This window comes from Ovis aries, chromosome 25 (assembly GCF_016772045.2).
Source record: "Ovis aries strain OAR_USU_Benz2616 breed Rambouillet chromosome 25, ARS-UI_Ramb_v3.0, whole genome shotgun sequence".
Classification (NCBI taxonomy): domain Eukaryota; kingdom Metazoa; phylum Chordata; class Mammalia; order Artiodactyla; family Bovidae; genus Ovis; species Ovis aries.
Window position 1 is genome coordinate 1762291 of NC_056078.1, and position 17481 is coordinate 1779771.

Consider the following 17481-nt stretch of genomic DNA (forward strand, 5'->3'; position numbering starts at 1 on the left):
TCGGAGCAGGGTCCTGGGGCTGTCTCCCCACTCCAAGTGCTTGGGGACAGGCTGTGGTCTGCATCCGTCCCTTGGTTCTCAGGGACCGAGGGCTTCTCAGGCACAGCATGGGAGGCCTCCAGATCCCCGAACGTGCGTTTGCCACACTGACCGCAGAGGTGATAACATGACCCTCACGGCTACTCTGTGCCTTTGAGCCTTGCTGGCAACCGTCCCTCATTGGAATGCTATTCACACTAGGGGCCTTAGATGGTTAATCTGGTTTTATTATAAAATAAGGAGCTGCTTTTGGAGGGTAGTTGTTCCCTGGATGCTGCTAGGCCTTCCTGCTCACCAGGCTTCTTTTAGAGTTGTCCATCCATCATGTAAAGGTACGTGGCTGCCATATCCACTGTGATGCAGACGCCGTGCTTGGATCCTCGGGTTCCAGCAGAAAAACCTCTCCTGCTCTGCCTGGTGGAGAGGACAGGAGGTCGGGGGCAGGAGGAGGTGTGAGGCAGTGTGCTCTTGGACAGTCTGCTCCAGACCAGTGCATTTGAGGCAGTGGACGTCTAGGAGAGTCTTGAACTGCAGGCATCCAGGCAGGAGGCCAGTGACCGGCTCTGACCGGTAGCTCTGGGCCTGCAGAGTGCCACCTGGGGTTCCGTGCCTCAGGCTGCCAGTTCTGGGTACTGAAGGGCCAGTGAGCTGGAGAGAAACAAGAGCCACCAGGCTCCACGTGAACACGTTAACACTTTTCCTCTTCTTTCCTGATTTCAGGGGAGTTTTGTAACTGTGTGCGCACCAGTTAGTCATACAGATGCACTCTGCCTGCTCTTACAAGCTGGTCTTTTTTGCAGTGGTGGGGTTGTAGTCCACTCTGTATACCCAGAGCAGCTCGCAAGTGTGTACAGTTACAGTTCTTTCAGACTCAGGAAGTTGTGTGTGTGTTTGTGTGTGTAAGAGAGATAATATATGAAACATATGATCAGTATATAAACATATATATTGTACATGATGCTAAGACTCTCGTCATTTTTCTAAATTTGGCCTAGAAGATGGTCTTTGCTTAGTATTTGTTATAACCTATTAATTTATGTTTAAGGCAGCTTTACTAAGCCCCTTCGATGGGCTGCTGGTTGGAGGCAGCATGGGTAACTGGTAAGCACCCTGTCTAGAATATAAGTTCCTGAGCTAGGATTCTGGGACCCGTGGGCTCTGGGTGCAAGGCCCCGAAGCTGGTGCAGAGCCACACGTGGTGCCGCCTGCATGTCTGGGGGGGTCGCGGGGCCTGCGTCCCCGCCACTCTCACCCCCCGGCCCCCCGAGCCCTCTGGATCCGCCCTGTGCCAGTCACTGCCATAGCTCATGGCTCGGGATATGAAGGTTGTCCTCACTGTAGAGAGAGCAATGTTTATAACGCGCCCTGTGCTGGGAGCAGTGGCTGAGGCCAGAAGGACTTAGCATGGCTTTTACTTAGGAGACAGTCTGGGATTTGGCCTAAACTCGGGAGAGAGGTTCAAGTTCTAGCAGAATCTAGCTCAAAAATTGTTCCTGGTGACTGGAATCCACCACTTAGAATGACATCTCCGTGAGATGGTGTGAGTTTTCTTTTACTTTTTGGTTTAAGAGCTGTTTTCCTGTGTGACCTTTCCTCACAGCTAAGAGAAAATGGTGTTCTTTCTGATGCTCAACAGTGCGCAGACTGGAGTTCTGTCTCCACCCCAAATCCCTTAAATATTCACAAAACTATATATATATTTTTCAGTTTTTGAAATATGAGTTCGTCCAAACAGATGTTTGAATATTCATCCTGCCGTGGGCTATGTTTTAGGTGCCTTAATTTTAGCTCCAGCTACTGTGTCGTGTTCATCTGCATGTGCGAAAGGAGCAGCTGGGATGCCTGCCACGTTTGTTGGATTTGGGCTAAATTAAAATCTCCCCAAAGTCAATTTGATGCCTGGAATTGAGCCAACGTCCTGTCTGCAAAGACTCCGCTTTAGAACAGCCAGTATTATTGAATACCAGGCTAAGGAGATTAAGTTACTGATTTGAATCCCACCCCTAACCCATATCTAATAGAGGGCTGTTAAAGCAGTTGACGTTCCTGTATAAATACCATATATTTGGCTCTGCGGCATCTCCCTTTGTGTAGACTGATGGAAATGGTTGCCTGTGGGATTCAGTCTTTACTTATGATAAATCTGAAAGGAGTGCAGGTAGAGGTTAAGAACAAAGGCTTGGGAGTCATAGAGGCCTTGTTTGAAAGCCTGTTTCTCCAATTCCTAATCCTGTGTCCTTTGTCACTTATGAAATACTGTGACATTATGACATTATGATCTGGCTACTGTGAGGGTTAAAGGAAATATTCCCAAAGGCTGGCTCCTCCTCCCCTAAGATTTTGTTCCAGACCCGCCTCCTTTGAGCTCCTGCCCTGGGAGTGAGGTCCCAGCCTCTCCCTGCAGCATCCCCACGCACTTCTCTGGTTGATCCTTCTCCATGATCTTCATCACCACCTACAAACCACGTGTCTCACCTATCTATATGTTGCTCTGAATGTGCTCATTAAGGTAGTGGGCTATTCAGTTTAATTCAGTTCACTCAGTCATGTCCAACTCTTTGCGACCTCATAAACTGCAGCACGCCAGGCTTCCCTATCCATCACCAACTCCCGGAGTTTGCTCAAACTCATGTCCATTGAGTCAGTGATGCCATCCAACCATCTCATCCTCTGTTGTCCCTTTCTCCTCCTGCCCTCAATCTTTCCCAGCATCAGGATCTTTTCCAATGGGTCAGTTCATCACATCAAGTGGCCAAACTATTGGAGTTTCAGCATCAGTCCTTCTAGTGAATATTCAGGACTGATTTCCTTTAGGATTGACTGCTTGGATCTCCTTGCAGTCCGAGGGACTCTCAAGAGTCTTCTCCAACACCACAGTTCAAAAGCATTAGTTCTTCGGCACTCAGCTTTCTTTATAGTCCAACTCTCACATCCATACATGACTACCTGAAAAACCATAGCTTTGACTAGATGGACCTTTGTTGGCAAAGTAATGTCTCTGCTTTTTAAAATGCTGTCTAGGTTGGTCATAGCTTTTCTTCCGAGGAGTAAGCATCTTGCAATTTCATGGCTGCAGTCACCATCTGCAGTGATTTTGGAGCCCAAGAAAATAAAGTTTCCATTGTTTCCCCATCTATTTGCCATGAAGTGATGGGACTGGATGCCATGATCTTCGTTGCTGAATGTTGAGCTTTAAGCCAACTTTTTCACTCTCCTCTTTCACTTTCATCAAGAGGCTATTTAGTTCTTCGCTTTCTGCCATAAGGGTGGTGTCATCAGTGTATCTGAGGTTATTGGTATTTCTCCCAGCAATCTTGATTCCAGCTTGTACTTCATCCAGCCTGGCATTTCACATGATATACTCTGCATATAAGTTAAATAAGCACGGTGACAATATACAACTTTGGCATATTCCTTTCCCTATTTGGAACCAGCCCATTGTTTCATGTCCTGTTCTAACTGTTGCTTCTTGACCTGCACACAGATTTCTAAGGAGGCATATCAGGTGATGTGGTATTCCCATCTCTTTAAGAAAAAGAAGAAGCTGTTTTTCTGGAACTTTCTTGCTTTTTATATGATCCAACAGATGTTGGCAGTTTGATCTCTGGTTCCTCTGCCTTTTCTAAAACCAGCTTGAACATATGGAAGTTCACAGTTCACGTACTTTTAAAGCCTGGCTTGGAGAATTTTGAGCATTACTTTGCTAGCATATGAGATGAGGCAATTGTGCAGTAGTTTGAATATTCTTTGGCATTCATCTTCATTGGTATTGGAATGAAAACTGACCTTTCCCAGTCCTGTGGCCACTGCCAAGTTTTCCAAATTTGCTGGCTTACTGAGTGCAGCACTTTAACAGCATTATCTTTTAGGGTTTGAAATAGCTCAACTGGAATTCCATCACCTCCACTAGATTTATTCATAGTGATGCTTCCTAAGGCCCACTTGACCATGTCTGGGGTTATTATTCAGACATCTCATGGCACCCGTTAAACTTAGTATTTGTTGAGTGAGTGAATTGCCTGGCTCAGTGGCAGGCATATGGTGAGTACCCAGTAAATTTAATATGAAGAGTCATAGAAGAACAAAGGTGGATGAAAGGGAGATTTTTAAGCAGTAAGGAGGAGCTGCTGAACTGCTGGTGTCTCTTGTGTGGTAGGTTCTCAGAGGACTGTAAAGTGATGACTTACAACCCACCCCTTATTCACTGTGTTCCGGGGTAGAGCCAAGAAATCAGGTTCAGAACCTTGCAAACAAACAAAAAGCCTATACTTTTCGGTTATGTTTTATTTACCTTTTTAAGTGTGTAGCAAATACTATGCCAAGAAAAAATATTTATATGAAGGAGGAAGTGTAGAAAAGCCTGCTCTGAGTGAAATACTGGATATGACATACTGGAACTCTTAGACTCACTTAGAAATTAGAAAGGTGGTAGCCCATCCCAGTCTTGAAAGTTCAGTTTCTCAGTTGAAAATAAAGATTTTCTACCTCAATTAAATTTCAAATAAATTTCAAATAAATTATGAAGACTTAGCAAATTAAACCAATGGGAGTTTTTTAGAGGCCTTTTCAGATGACTTGTTTCTTCCCCCCTCACTTTTGGAAGCTGTTTTTCCTCTCTTGACAAAAGATCGTGGGAAGCAGCATTGGAGGTGGTGAGAGGCAGTCAGATTTGGGCATATTCTGAAGGCAGAGTCAACAGGATGGGCTGATGGATGGACAGATGGATGGACGAGGTGACTCAGGCTGAAGCCCCTCATGAGATGGAAGAACTGTGAGTGGTACAGGTCTAGGGGACACGTCAGAGGGTGAAATTCAGACAGGTTAAGTCCAAGGTGCATTGAGCATCTAAGGTAGACAGACTTGTTCTGTCAGTGTTTGGAAATGTGTAGGAGAAAGGTCTTAGCGGGAATGTCGATTTGGGAATGTTGAGTGCACAGATGATATTTTAAACCATGAGCTGGGGTGTCATTCCCCAGACAGTGAACATGCACAAGGAGGAGAGAGGCCCAGGACCGTCTCTGGATGATCTGACACTGTGAGCAGATTGAAAACCCAGGCTGACCGGAGTCCAGGCCAAGCGCCGTAGGGGCTCAAACCTCACGCAGTGCCAAGACCCCAGCAGGGACGCTCTGCTACCTTCTTTAGAACAGAGCTGTTGTGAGGAGAGGGTTGTCCCTGCGAAAGCCTTTCCAGAATCTGGCTCAGAAAGGCTTTGTGTTGTGTTCTCTTTTCTGGTGTTTGTCCAGAGCTGCATATGATGGGGAAGTGAGGTATAAAAGTGGACTGGAGCCTGGGACGTGTATGGAACATCATTCTGTCTGCTGGGGAGAGCTCTAGATGGTTTACTTTAAAATTGTTTATATAAGTGAAATCAAATAAACCCTTTGGGGAGAAACATTATCTTGTTTTCTTCTCTCCCACATCAGCTAACACTGTGCCTTTTATTTATGTAGGACACGGCTGAAGCAACTTAGCAGCAGCAGCAGCAGCAGTCAGTCTCTTAAAAGGGAAAACCACTTAGTCAAGGAACAGATTCCTTCAGGTTTCAAAAGTTTAAATCATTAGAGACTTCCTTCTGTGTTGACACCTTTCCCTTTTATCATTAAATTAAAAATGAAGGGTTTTAAGGCATTTTAAAAAATCTAAAACTGAAGTATTCCTCCTGAGACTAGAGCAGCCCAACCATGATCCCATGAGGGTCCTTCTCTGGGAGCAAATTTCATCCACTTCACACACCTAATGGGTTTTCTGGCAGCCTTTGCATCAAGGACAAAGTGTGTTGACTCAATTTATAAATTACAGTTGTAAGCTTTTGCTTTGTTTAAGAACCACTAAAGGACTTTGTTTTTCTGTTTTTAAAGAACTCTGTTTTGACCATTCTTAAAATGTCTGGCTTTAATGCAGCCCAAATTACTTTGTGAACAAAGGTCCATCTAGTCAAGGTTATGGTTTTTCCAGTGATCATGTATGGATGTGAGAGTTGGACTGTGAAGAAAGCTGAGCACCGAAGAATTGATGCTTTTGAACTGTGGTGTTGGAGAAGACTCTGGAGAGTCCCTTGGACTGCAAGGAGATCCAACCAGTCCATTCTGAAGGAGATCAGCCCTGGGATTTCTTTGGAAGGAATGATGCTAAAGCAGAAACTCCAGTACTTTGGCCACCTTATGCGAAGAGTTGACTCATTGGAAAAGACTCTGATGCTGGGAGGGATTGAGGGCAGGAGGAGAAGGGGACGACAGAGGATGAGATGGCTGGATGGCATCATCGACTCGATGGACGTGAGTTTGAGTGAACTCCAGAAGTTGGTGATGGACAGGGAGGCCTGGCGTGCTGGGATTCACGGGGTCGCAAAGAGTCGGACATGACTGAGCGACTGAACTGAACTGAAACAGAGATCAGAGCTCCTGAGAGGCTTTTTTTTTTTTTTTTTTTTTAAGAAATTTTAAATCAGCGGCTAGCACTACAGTGATGGGCTGTGTTCATTGCTCTGGTGGCATGTCAGAGTTGAGGTCAGTTGTCTTAGGAGAGTGGCTAATCAGGATTAAGGGCTGTGGGAGGGACACCCTCCAGACTTCTCATTGTTACTTGGAAAGAGTGAACATTGCTGAAGCCAAGGAAGGGTTCTCAGGGTAAACTCGGCAGCTTGGCATGAAGCTCTGAAGGCAGTTATTGTGAGATTCAGTCTCATTTTTAGGAGGCAAGAGATCTGGAGAAACAAGAGGAAGCCCAGCTCTGAAGGGCATTTCTGCTCCTTGTCAGTGGGTATGGGAGAGTTTCTCATTTCCGGGGCCCAAGGCTTTGTTTCATATCACATTTTTCTTATGAAAGTGGCATTTTATAAGCATACACAACCAGGCCTGTGGCATAGCTGCTGCCCCAGCTGCTCTCCATTCAAAGGTCAGTCAGGGGCCCGGTGGACCCCCTCTGACCCTGTGGGTTCCTGTGGGCAGGGTCCTGGTGGATAGGGCTGGCTTCTCAGAGCTGGGCCCATTGCATGCTCTGGGTTTCAGTGGCCTCATCGGCATTTGTGACTGGCGGGGCTGAGTATGGTGTGACAGTGAGACTTAAAAGCCTGTCCGACAGTAACCACACACATTGTGGGGCATTGTGAGGGCGTCCTGGCCTGTGCCCAGCCTTTTACATGCTTCATCTTACTTCGTCTGAGTCAGCAAATGTCACCTTCTCCAGGTGACATCATATGCAAGTCCCTGAGACCTCTGTCCAGGCACCCCCCGTCTAGAGCCCTTCCCCCACAAGTCTTAGATGTTACAGTTATTGTGTTGTGTGGTTTATCCCAGTCCATGCAGCAGGTGGGAGAGCTGGCCACTGCTGTGGGGCAGGATCACCTGCCTGACGTCACACATGGTGGACAAGGGGCAGGCAGTGAAGGGAAGGGATAGAGCTCTGGGTGCCCAGGTTCCTGCGCACAGTCCCGTCTTCTAGACTTGGTGCCTCACCATCTGCCCTGCACAGTTGTCTTCTCTGCTGCTAGTTTTCAGGTGTGAGTCTTTCGCATGAGGGCTGAATGCACCCCAAAAAGCAGGAAGAGCTGGGTGTTGGTAGCTTGAGACATCGTGTTCCTAGCTGGACACATACTGACAGAACCCTGAGAAATGGAGAAAAACCAAGGTTTTTGTCCCCTTTTTTCAGCCTCGGGTTCTCGTAATTGCAGAACACACTGTTTCCGTTCCTCTGAAATGTTCTTGCACACTGGCGGCGGTGAGGCCACTGCCTGTATGCTGTCAGTGTGATCCCCCTGCCCCAGCATGGGAGGTGGGCAGGCGCAGAAGCCAAGCAGCCGGGCAGTGGGAGGAGGCCAGCTGCCAGGTGCTTTGCTTTCGCCCCTACCCCCAACTTCTCGTGTGGCCTGACTTGCACCTTGAGTGCCAGATTCAGACCAAAGCCATGCCATAGCTCCTCTCCTGTCCCTTTGCTTTCTGTTCGTTTGTTTTTATTTTTAGTGTTTTCATAAAACCGACTCCAAGTTCTTAGCACCAGGACCACTCTCTTTTGCCCTTTTTATGGTCTTCCTTTTGGATTATTTCAGGCCTTATGTGCACCTCAATTAAAGAATACTCTGCGCCTGAGGAAACATTTCTCAACATAATAGAAGCCATTTATGACAGACATGCCGCAGCCGGTATAATATTCACCTAGGAAACGTTGAGAAAGCCTTCTTGCTGAAATCTGGAACAAGACTAGGATGCGCACTCTCGTCACTTCTAATCAACATAGTACGCAACAAGTCCTAGCCACAGCAATCAGACAAGAAAAAGAAATAAAAGCTAGCCAGATTGGAAGGGAAGAGGTAAAATTGTCATTGTATTCAGATGACATGGTACTATATATAGAAAACCCTAAAGGCTCTACACAGAAACTACTGGAACTGATAAATATAACAAAGTAGCAGGATACAAGGCTAACATACAAAAGTCAGTTGCATTTCTTTACATTAACAGTGTTCTATCAGAAAGGAAATGTTAAAAAAAAAAAAATCCCCTTTAAAATCACATCCAAAAAAATAAAATACCTAGCAATAAACCTGACCTAAAAGACATATACTGAGAACTACAAAACATTATTAAAGGAAATGGAAGCTGATTCAAAGAAATGGGAAGGTATCCCATGCTCTTTGATTGAAAGAATTATTATTGTTACTAATAAAATGACTTTCCTACACAAAGCAATCTACAGATTTAATGTTCTCCAAACCAAATTACCTATGACATTTTTCATAAAACAAGAACAAATAATTCTAAAATGTGAATGGAACCATAAAAGACCCAGAATTGCCAAAGCAATCCTAGAAAAAACAAAGCAGGAACCCTCCCAGACTTCAGGCATGACTATAAAGCCACAGGAATCAAAACAGCATGGCATTGGCACAGAAACAAACAAGGTCAGTGGAACAGAATAGAGACCCCAGAAATAAACCATGCACCTGTAGTCAATCAATCTTTGGCAAGAGGAGGTAAGACTCTGCAGGGGGAAAATGCAGTCTCTTCAGCAAGCAGTATTGGGAAAGCTGGACAGCCACATGTAAATCAATGAAGTTTTAACACACCCTCACACCATACACAAGAAGAAACTCAAAATGTCTTAAGACATGACACCATAACATTCCTAGATGAAGACGCAGCGAGAACATTCTCTGACATAAATTGTACCAATGTTTTCTTAGGTCAGTTTCCCAAGGCAATAGAAACAAAAGCAAAAATAAACAAATGAGACCTAATCAAACTTAGAAGCTTCTGTACAGTAAAGGAAACCATAAACACAAAGACAACCAGAGCAGGAGATAAATACTTGCAGATAAGGTGACCGACACAGGCTTAATTTCCAAAATAGGCAAACAGTGCACACAGCTCAGCAACAAAAAACAAAGGGCCCGATCAAAAAACGGGCAGAAACCTGCATAGACCCTGCCTCCAGAAAAGATGCACAGATGGCCAGCAGATGCATGAAGATAAACGCAGTTATTAGGGAAATGCAAATCAAAATTGCAATGAAATTCCACCTCACACTGGCCTAACTGGCCATCATAAAAAGTCTCCAGATAACAAATGCTGGAGAGGGTGTGGAGAAAAGGGAACCCTCCTACACTGTTGGTGGGAATGTAAGTTTGTGTGGCCCCTATGGAAAATAGTGCAGAATTTTCTCAAGAAACTAAAATGCAGTTGCCATATGATCCAGCAGTCCCACCCATGGGCGTATCTCTGGACAAAACTGTAACTTAAAAAACAAAACAACACTATCGTCTCGCCGTCTGGTTCTGTTCTTCTGGTGGGTTCTATTCTTCCCACCCATTTGGTGTTTCTTCTCCTCTCCTTTCATGCTTCCTTTGGACTATTTCCCGCACCATTAACTTGGCAATTAGAATCTAATATAAATGAATACTCTCATTTCCTCCTGGACAAGGCACAGACCACTTCCCCTCCACTCCCTTTGATGCATTATTGTCATTTGGTTTAATTCCTTATTTATGTGCAAACCCTACTGGATATCTAATATTGTTTTTTTACGGTAAATATCTTTAGACTTATCTGCATGTTGATATTTCCATTTTCCCTCATTTTTTATTTTCATTTTCCCACCTGGTGCGGTGTCCTCAGTTCTCATAGCTTCTGTGAATATTTCTTCCTGTGCCAATTTGCTGGCAATGGAATCTGTCCTTTCATTTTATCTGAAAAAATCTTTATTTCATTTTCATTTTTGAAGAGTGTTTTCACTGAGTAGAGATGCCCAGGTTGACAGTTGCTTTCTGATCTTTTGCATCACCATTTACTTGTCTTCTGCCTCCATTCTTCCTGGTGGAGTATCAGCTGTTAGACTTCTTGCTGCTTTTTGGAGGGGTCTTGACTGTGTTCTCCAGCCGCCCTGAGGATGTGTACCTTTGGCCTCAGCGGTCTGGGTAGACCGCGCCTGGCGCTGTCGCCGTGCTGAACGTGGCTGGAGTCTCTGCTCGCCCCTGAATCTCACAGCTTTGTGCTGTGCCAGTGTTTCTCTGCCACATTCTCTCTCCCCACTCCCGCTGGGCCCTAACTACGTCTTTGTTAGATATTTCCGCATGTCCTGTGTCCCTCTTATGCTATTTTCTGTATTTTTTTATTCTCTTTCATTCCTTGAGCTTCAGTCTGGACATAATTCTATTGGCCTGCCTTCCAGCCCCCTAATTCTTTTCCCTGCTTTGGAAATCTATTCTGCTTTCAAACCCACCTATTTAATTTTAATTTCAGTTACTATGTTTTGCTGTGTATGAACAGGTATGGAGATATTTACAGTCTGTAGCTGATGTTTTCTCCCTCTGAAGAGGATCTAGTTTTGCTCTCTGGCAGGCACTTAGAATAGGGCAGATTGCCTTGAGTCTGGAGTTGAGCTGAAACAGAGCTGGAGGTCGGTCTTTTGTGGGAGAGCTGGTGAGCACCCAGATCTCTGTGCTCCCGGGCAGCAGCCCACTGGGATTCTCCCTGGGAGTCTGGGCTGTGTGTCAGAGACCCTCTTCCTTGTTGACTTCTGGCCCCCCAGCCCCATGCCACCGGCAGCACCATCACTCCTCCTGGCTCGTTCAGCCTCTTGGCTCCACCCTGCCTGGGGGAGGAGGACCGGAGAGTGTTGGACTTACTCCCACGACTCCTCTTCTTTCTGAGAACCTGGCCCTCCAGCACCTGGCTAGATCGAGAACCCAGATGCCTTTTCGATCTCCAGTACATTCAAATCAGTGTTTTTGGTGCGTTTCATCCAGAATTTCTAGTTGCTTTCAGTGGGTAGGTTGATCTACAACAAGCAACTTTTTACTATCACTGAGAGCAAGAAAAAGCTGAGTGTTCTATTTGGAACTAAATTCAGTGGGAAGTTCACAGTTCATAAATTTCATTTTAAGCAGCAATGTCTGTCCCAAAAGAGAGTACATAAAAATAGAGTGGACTTGAAATTGGGAGGTGTAGCTTCTGTTAATGGCTGTACCACTTACTGTCAGACTAAGGTTGAAATAATTTCTTTAAACCCTGGATTTCTTAGCTATAAAACCATAACACCTGCCCTGCCCATCATACACATTTTTCTTAGGCTCAGATGTCTATGAAAGAATTTCATCAACTGCAAACAGCGGTACAAATTCAGGATATCATGTTGTTGTTGTCTCTGCCTAGTGGCGGGTGAGTGTGTGAAGCTGGCTTTGAGTGCTCCCGACATGAGTGTGGCATGGAGGGCAGATGTTCAGCTTCCCACATGTGACACTGAGGGGCAGCTGGGTCTTCTCACTGCAGCACGACATTGGAGTGTCTCATTATTGACCAAAAGCAGTTGGAGAAACCACTTTGAAACAGCAATCCCACCTGTTTCCGAAGAAATCAGGGCAATTAAAATGGAGTCAGCAGAGTGTTGCTTTGTAAACGAGATGAATCGGTGGGTCTGAACAAAAACCATCCTGTTTCAGCCACACTTTTAAATGAGTTGCTTCACCATCACCATGGAACCATGAAACAATTGAAAAAAAAAAAATCCTTTTCAATGGAAGTCTTGAATATTTCGGGAAATAACCCCAATGTTATAAAATGTGTTATACCTTTGTTAGTCATTTAGGCTGCAGATTCAGGGACTCTTTTGACTTTTCTGATGAGCGTGAGAGCAGCGGTGTTGCCAGTGGATGTACCCACACGCTCACCCCCAAACACCTGCCTGCTTGCTCTTGGAACTGACCCGTCCACGCACACTCTGGCTGTCAAGCGCTCGTGATGGAATCTGCGAGAACCCAGATCCCCTTTCAATCTATAAGATTAAAAGTGCAGACTTAGAATAATATTCATCTGAAGCATATTGGATCAACCATGATTTCCCCCATCTGACAATGATGAAAGAAAGAGAAAAAATCATGTCTGTGAAAATTCAAGCCTATTAAAAGAAGAAAATATTGCAGTCGGAATATTGTACTTAGATTCCAATTTTTATATTATTCATTGTTGATTTATTTTGACTCTTGGCATTTCTACATTCATTCAGTAAGGATTTGAGTGCCTTGTGACAGGTCACCAGGGAAAGAGCAATGAACAAAACTGATAAAAAAACTTTTTGCCTTCTTAGAGCTTAGGTCAAGGGAGTGCAAATAGAAGAGAGTAAAATAAATGATCATATTTATGGAATAAGACAATGTTAAATGCAGTAGTGAGAAAACATATGGGGATCAGATGTGTGGGGGTCAAGATGAAGGGCTCAGTAATAGATGGGTGGATAATACAGCAAGAGGGCAGCCAGTGAAGTGAAAGGACAGCCTGCAGAGTGGGAAGGAGGCCGTGTGAGCAAATCATATTTGATAAGGAGCTAATATCCAGCATATATAAAGAACTCATGTAAATGGCGAAAATAATAATCGAATGTTATCAAAAGGTGAGCAAAGGACCAGAATAGGAATAGACAGTTTTCCGAGAAGGTAAATGTACCTGTTTCATGCTCCTGTTGGTAAAATGGCCGACGGGCACGTGAAAATGTGCTCAGCGTCATTAATCATCAGGGAAAGGCCAGTCAAACCACAGTGAGATAATCACTTCACACCTGTTAGATCGACTGTCACGAAAAAGGTGACAGATAACAAGTGTTGGTGAGGATGTGGAGAGGAGGGAACCCTTGTGCACTGTTGGTGGGAAAGTAAATTGGTGTAGCCACTGTGGAAAATGTGTGGAGGTTCCTCAAAAATAAAAAATGAAACTGTTGCTGCCATGCCACCCAGCAATTTCACTCCTGGGTGTATCTCCAAAGGAAATGGGACCCCCGTCTCGGAGGTCATCTGCGCTTCATGCTCACTGCAGCGCTGTTTGTGAGAGCCAAGACGTGGAAAGCCCCCTGGTGGCCCAGACAGTGAATAGTCTGCCTGCAGTGCAGCAGACTTAGGTTTGACCCCTGGATTGGGGGGGTTCCCTGGAGAAGGAAATGGCAACCACTCCAGTATTTTTCACTTCACTTCACTTTCAGTATTCTTACCTAGAGGATTCCATGGACAGAGGAGCCTGGCGGACTACAGTCCATGGGGTCGCAAAGAATTGGACACGACTGAGTGACTAACACTTTCTTCCTAAGACATGCAGGCAACCTCGGTGCCCACTGAGGGGTGAATGGGTGTTATACACTTGCACACACATGCATGTACAGTGGAAAGTTATCTGCCCATAAAAAAAGAAGGAAATTCTGCTGTTTGTGACTACATGGGTGGATCCTGAAGGCATCTTGCTGAGTGAGATAATTCAGATGAAGAAAAATAAATACTATATGATCTCACTTACATGTGAACTAAAAATCTCATCAGATTTGGCTACCAGAGGCGGAGGTAGAAGGTGGAGGAGTTGGATAAAGGTAATCACAAGTTACAAACTTCCAGTTACAGGATAAATAAGTATTGGGGGTGTGCTGTACAGCATGGTGACCATAGTTAACGCTGCCAGGTGGTATATTTGAAAGCTGCTAAGAGATCCTTCCTGACGTGTCTCCTATACCTCCCAGTAGTTAGATGCAGACCGTTCTGTATAAACTGCACAACACTGCAGTTGCTATTGGACAGTCTACTTTTTCACTCAGTGATGCATAGAAAACATTTTAAATCTAGTGTTCATTTTAAATGGCTTTATATATTCGATTTTATTTTCTTTTTTTAATATAAATTTATTTATTTTAATTGGAGGTTAATTACTTTACAGTATTGTATTGGTTTTGCCGTACATCAACATGAATCCGCCACAGGTATACACGTGTTCCCCATCCTGAACCCCCCATACCATCCCTCTGGGTCATCCCAGTGCACCAGCCCTAAGCATCCAGGATCATGAATCGAACCTGGAATGGCGAAGTTCTCTGGTGATGGGAGTGGAGTTTGTTTCTTTACTTCTTTAATGCTAACAGTATTGGGGTGAGTATTTTTTTATAACCTCTTGGCCCATTCATTTGAAAGGAAGTATATTTTTAGAAGTCAGTACATTATTTAGTTCTGAGAATCTACCAGAATTTTTTCAGTAAATTGCTCAGTTTGGTTGGTATTTTATTTGGGGTCTTGAATTAAGATTCCTAATTGAAATTATCCATGGTCTCCTCCCTTCCCTTCCCTCCTCCTCCCTTCATGTAGGTTTGGCTTTATACTTACGGTAACCTTATAAAATGAATTTAGAACAAATGTGTAAAAAAAAAAAAAGATGCTTAAGAAAAACTTATTTATAAAGGAACTGTTTCTTGCAATTCACCTGTAAAAGTCATCTAAGCCTAGAGCTGTTTTTGTTTGAATCAGTGTAATCCTTGGATAACTTAAAATTCCCATATGGATATTGATACTGGCCAATTTTCCTGTGCTTCGCTTGAATTAATTTTGATAATTTATAGCTTATTATAAATGCCACTTTGTTTTCAAGTATATTGGTATAATATCATATTCATATGCACTTAAATCCTTTTTCTTGTTTAGAAACACTTTTTTTTTTTTTTTTTTTGTTTTTCTGCCTCATCTTTTTTGCCTTGTATCGTTTCAGGAAAGCTGCCATAGCTCCATGCATCATAATTACTTTCAAGGCAGGAAGCAAAGGGGTCCAAAATAGTCTTTTCTTTAGGGACTGTTTGCTTTTATCGGCAAAGTACATCTTTTCTGGAATCCCCCAGCAGACTTTCTGTTACTATTCGTTAGCCAGAACTAAGTCATGGTTATTGGAGATCATGGTGGAGGCTAGGGAAAGGAGTTTGTCTTTGGCCAAGCAGAACTCATCTCTAGGGCTTGGCAGTTTGCCCAAAACAAGCTCTGTAAGAAGGGGGCAAGAGGGGTGTGACTTTTGTGTTACCAAGATGGTTGTGCCCTTTTTCAGGGGTGCACAAGAGAGACGCCACGACATTGCAGTCAGAAGGACTGAGCATAGACGCAGCGGCTGTCAGTGTCAGGAAGCGTGGATCGGATAACTTCATGATCCTTTACCATCACATACCATCATTCTGCCATTCATTAGAAGTTAATTTCCACCCCCCACCCCAAGATTCCAAAAGGATGCTGTTACACTTGACATGAGCAAGGTCTCAGGGAACAAGATATCACCCTAGCTTTGGCTGGAGAGGGTAGGAACAGGTCATCTCAAGCCAAGTGCTGAATATTCCTTTGGTTATTTGTGTGAAACCCTGATGGGCTGGGGCCAAGGAGGGTTCTGCTCCCAGTTTACATCCTTGTCCTTAACCAGTGACGAAACTCTTCTGTTTGCCTTTTATCCTTGTGAGGAAATGGGTAAAAATTTTATCTTTGTACAACAAGCAAAAACATAGAGTTAACTGTCTTTGAAAAGTACCCAAAAGCATCTTCTGTGGTAAAGTCAGTGTCCTTAAAAGTCAGAACCACAACAAGGTCCGTGCACTTGAACCTGCCATCCTTCCAGTCCCAGGGATTATTTGACCCGTATTTGGGGGGAGGATTGGAAGAGAGATGCAGGACAGAGAGGAAAGCCGGTTGTCTGACTAAAGCCAAGAGGGGCTCGCATGATCAACCCCAAGACAGCAGGGAGCAGGTCTCTTCACAGAGCAGTGCAAAGAGAAACTTGGAAACTTGAGTCCAGGAGGAAGGTGGAGGTGCCCTGTGTCTGTGGAACAGGTGGGGACCCACGGCCCTCACTCTCTGATAAACGGTGTGCACCCTCATCCCTAGAGGGTGGCTGCCTGCATCGGAAGGGGTAAGAAGTTCAAGCTCTGCTTTCTCTCTGCTCTGACTTCCTCAGCCATGAACAGGAGGTCCTGCCTGAAGTGTACTTGGAAGGATAAGAACCTCAAAGGGCTTCATCCAGGGCTCTTACTTTCTTAACATTCAGTAGCTATCCACTCTTGAAAAAGTTCTCAGTTAAAATTTAGTATCTGTAAAACTGGAGGCAGTAGAGGGCAGGTGACACTCTTTGAATGAGAAAATAGTTTGCTTTCTCCAAAAGGCACTGGCTGAAAGCAGCAAGTAGAAACCTGGCATCCGCTCCCTCGGGGCCGGGAGAGGACCCTGTGTGTTCCGGGCAGCGTGTGTTCCCCGTGGCTCTGCTGCAGCGTCTTCAGAGTGAGGAGTCTGTGCTCGTGGGCCGTCTGCTATGCTTTCGCCTCTGGAGTGCTTGGCTTTTCCAGGGGATCAGAGGACTTCAAAGGGAGGGTGGTAAACACAACAGACTCCAGTTTCTGATACCTTGAGAGGGGTTTCAGACACCTCATCCTTGCTATAAGAACACGCTCCCATGGTCAGACGCAGCGCGAGGCGCGAGAACACTCGGGGGAAGCATCGGGGTGCTTTGGACTGAAAACTTCAGAGTGAGACAGACCTGCCACTAGCTGGGGCTGATTCAGATCCGCTGCCAACTGGATTTTTAAGAAGCTTCATTTCAGATGGGCCCTGCAGAGGTTTTCAAATATCTTTGGATTTGATTCTTTTCCATTTTAAAAGACCTCTATAGAATAAGCTCTCCAGCTATTAGGACTGATCAGAAATTAGTTGATTAGGTGGAATATCACGTCATTATCACTGCTTGAAGGATTATTAAGAGTGTATTTTAATTAAATGAACATTATACAACAGCTGTGAGACCTCTTTTTTACCTTCTGCTTTAGTAAATCCCATTTCCAACTCCCGTTTTATCCCCTGGCCTCCCTAGCCCCTCGGAGCAAATGAGCCGTGGAGATGGCAGTGTGAGGCTGACCCCTTGTTCAGGTTGTGTTGAAGTCGAAATCCCTGGGGTTGAGGCTCTAAGGTCTCTGCCTGACCTGGGGCTGGAGGGAGGGCCGGTCTGAGTTCAGGGTGCCTTGCTGTGAATCCAGGCTCCCACCGTCTTCCACAGGGCCCAGGGCTATGAGGCCTTAGGCCTGGCTCTCTTGGTGCGCTGCTTCATGTCCAGGAGGGAGCTTCTAAAACTCACATTCCTAGGCATCAACCAGACCTACTTGTGTGGGCAGAGCCAAGGCGTCTGCGTG

At 44.9% G+C, this 17481-nt stretch overlaps 1 protein-coding gene across 1 annotated transcript in view; it reads left to right on the plus strand.

The window, feature by feature from the left end:
* GALNT2 (polypeptide N-acetylgalactosaminyltransferase 2) overlaps nt 1-17481 on the plus strand; it is a 179473-nt gene that overhangs the window by 114213 nt on the left and 47779 nt on the right. The gene's annotated exons all lie outside the window — the stretch shown is intronic.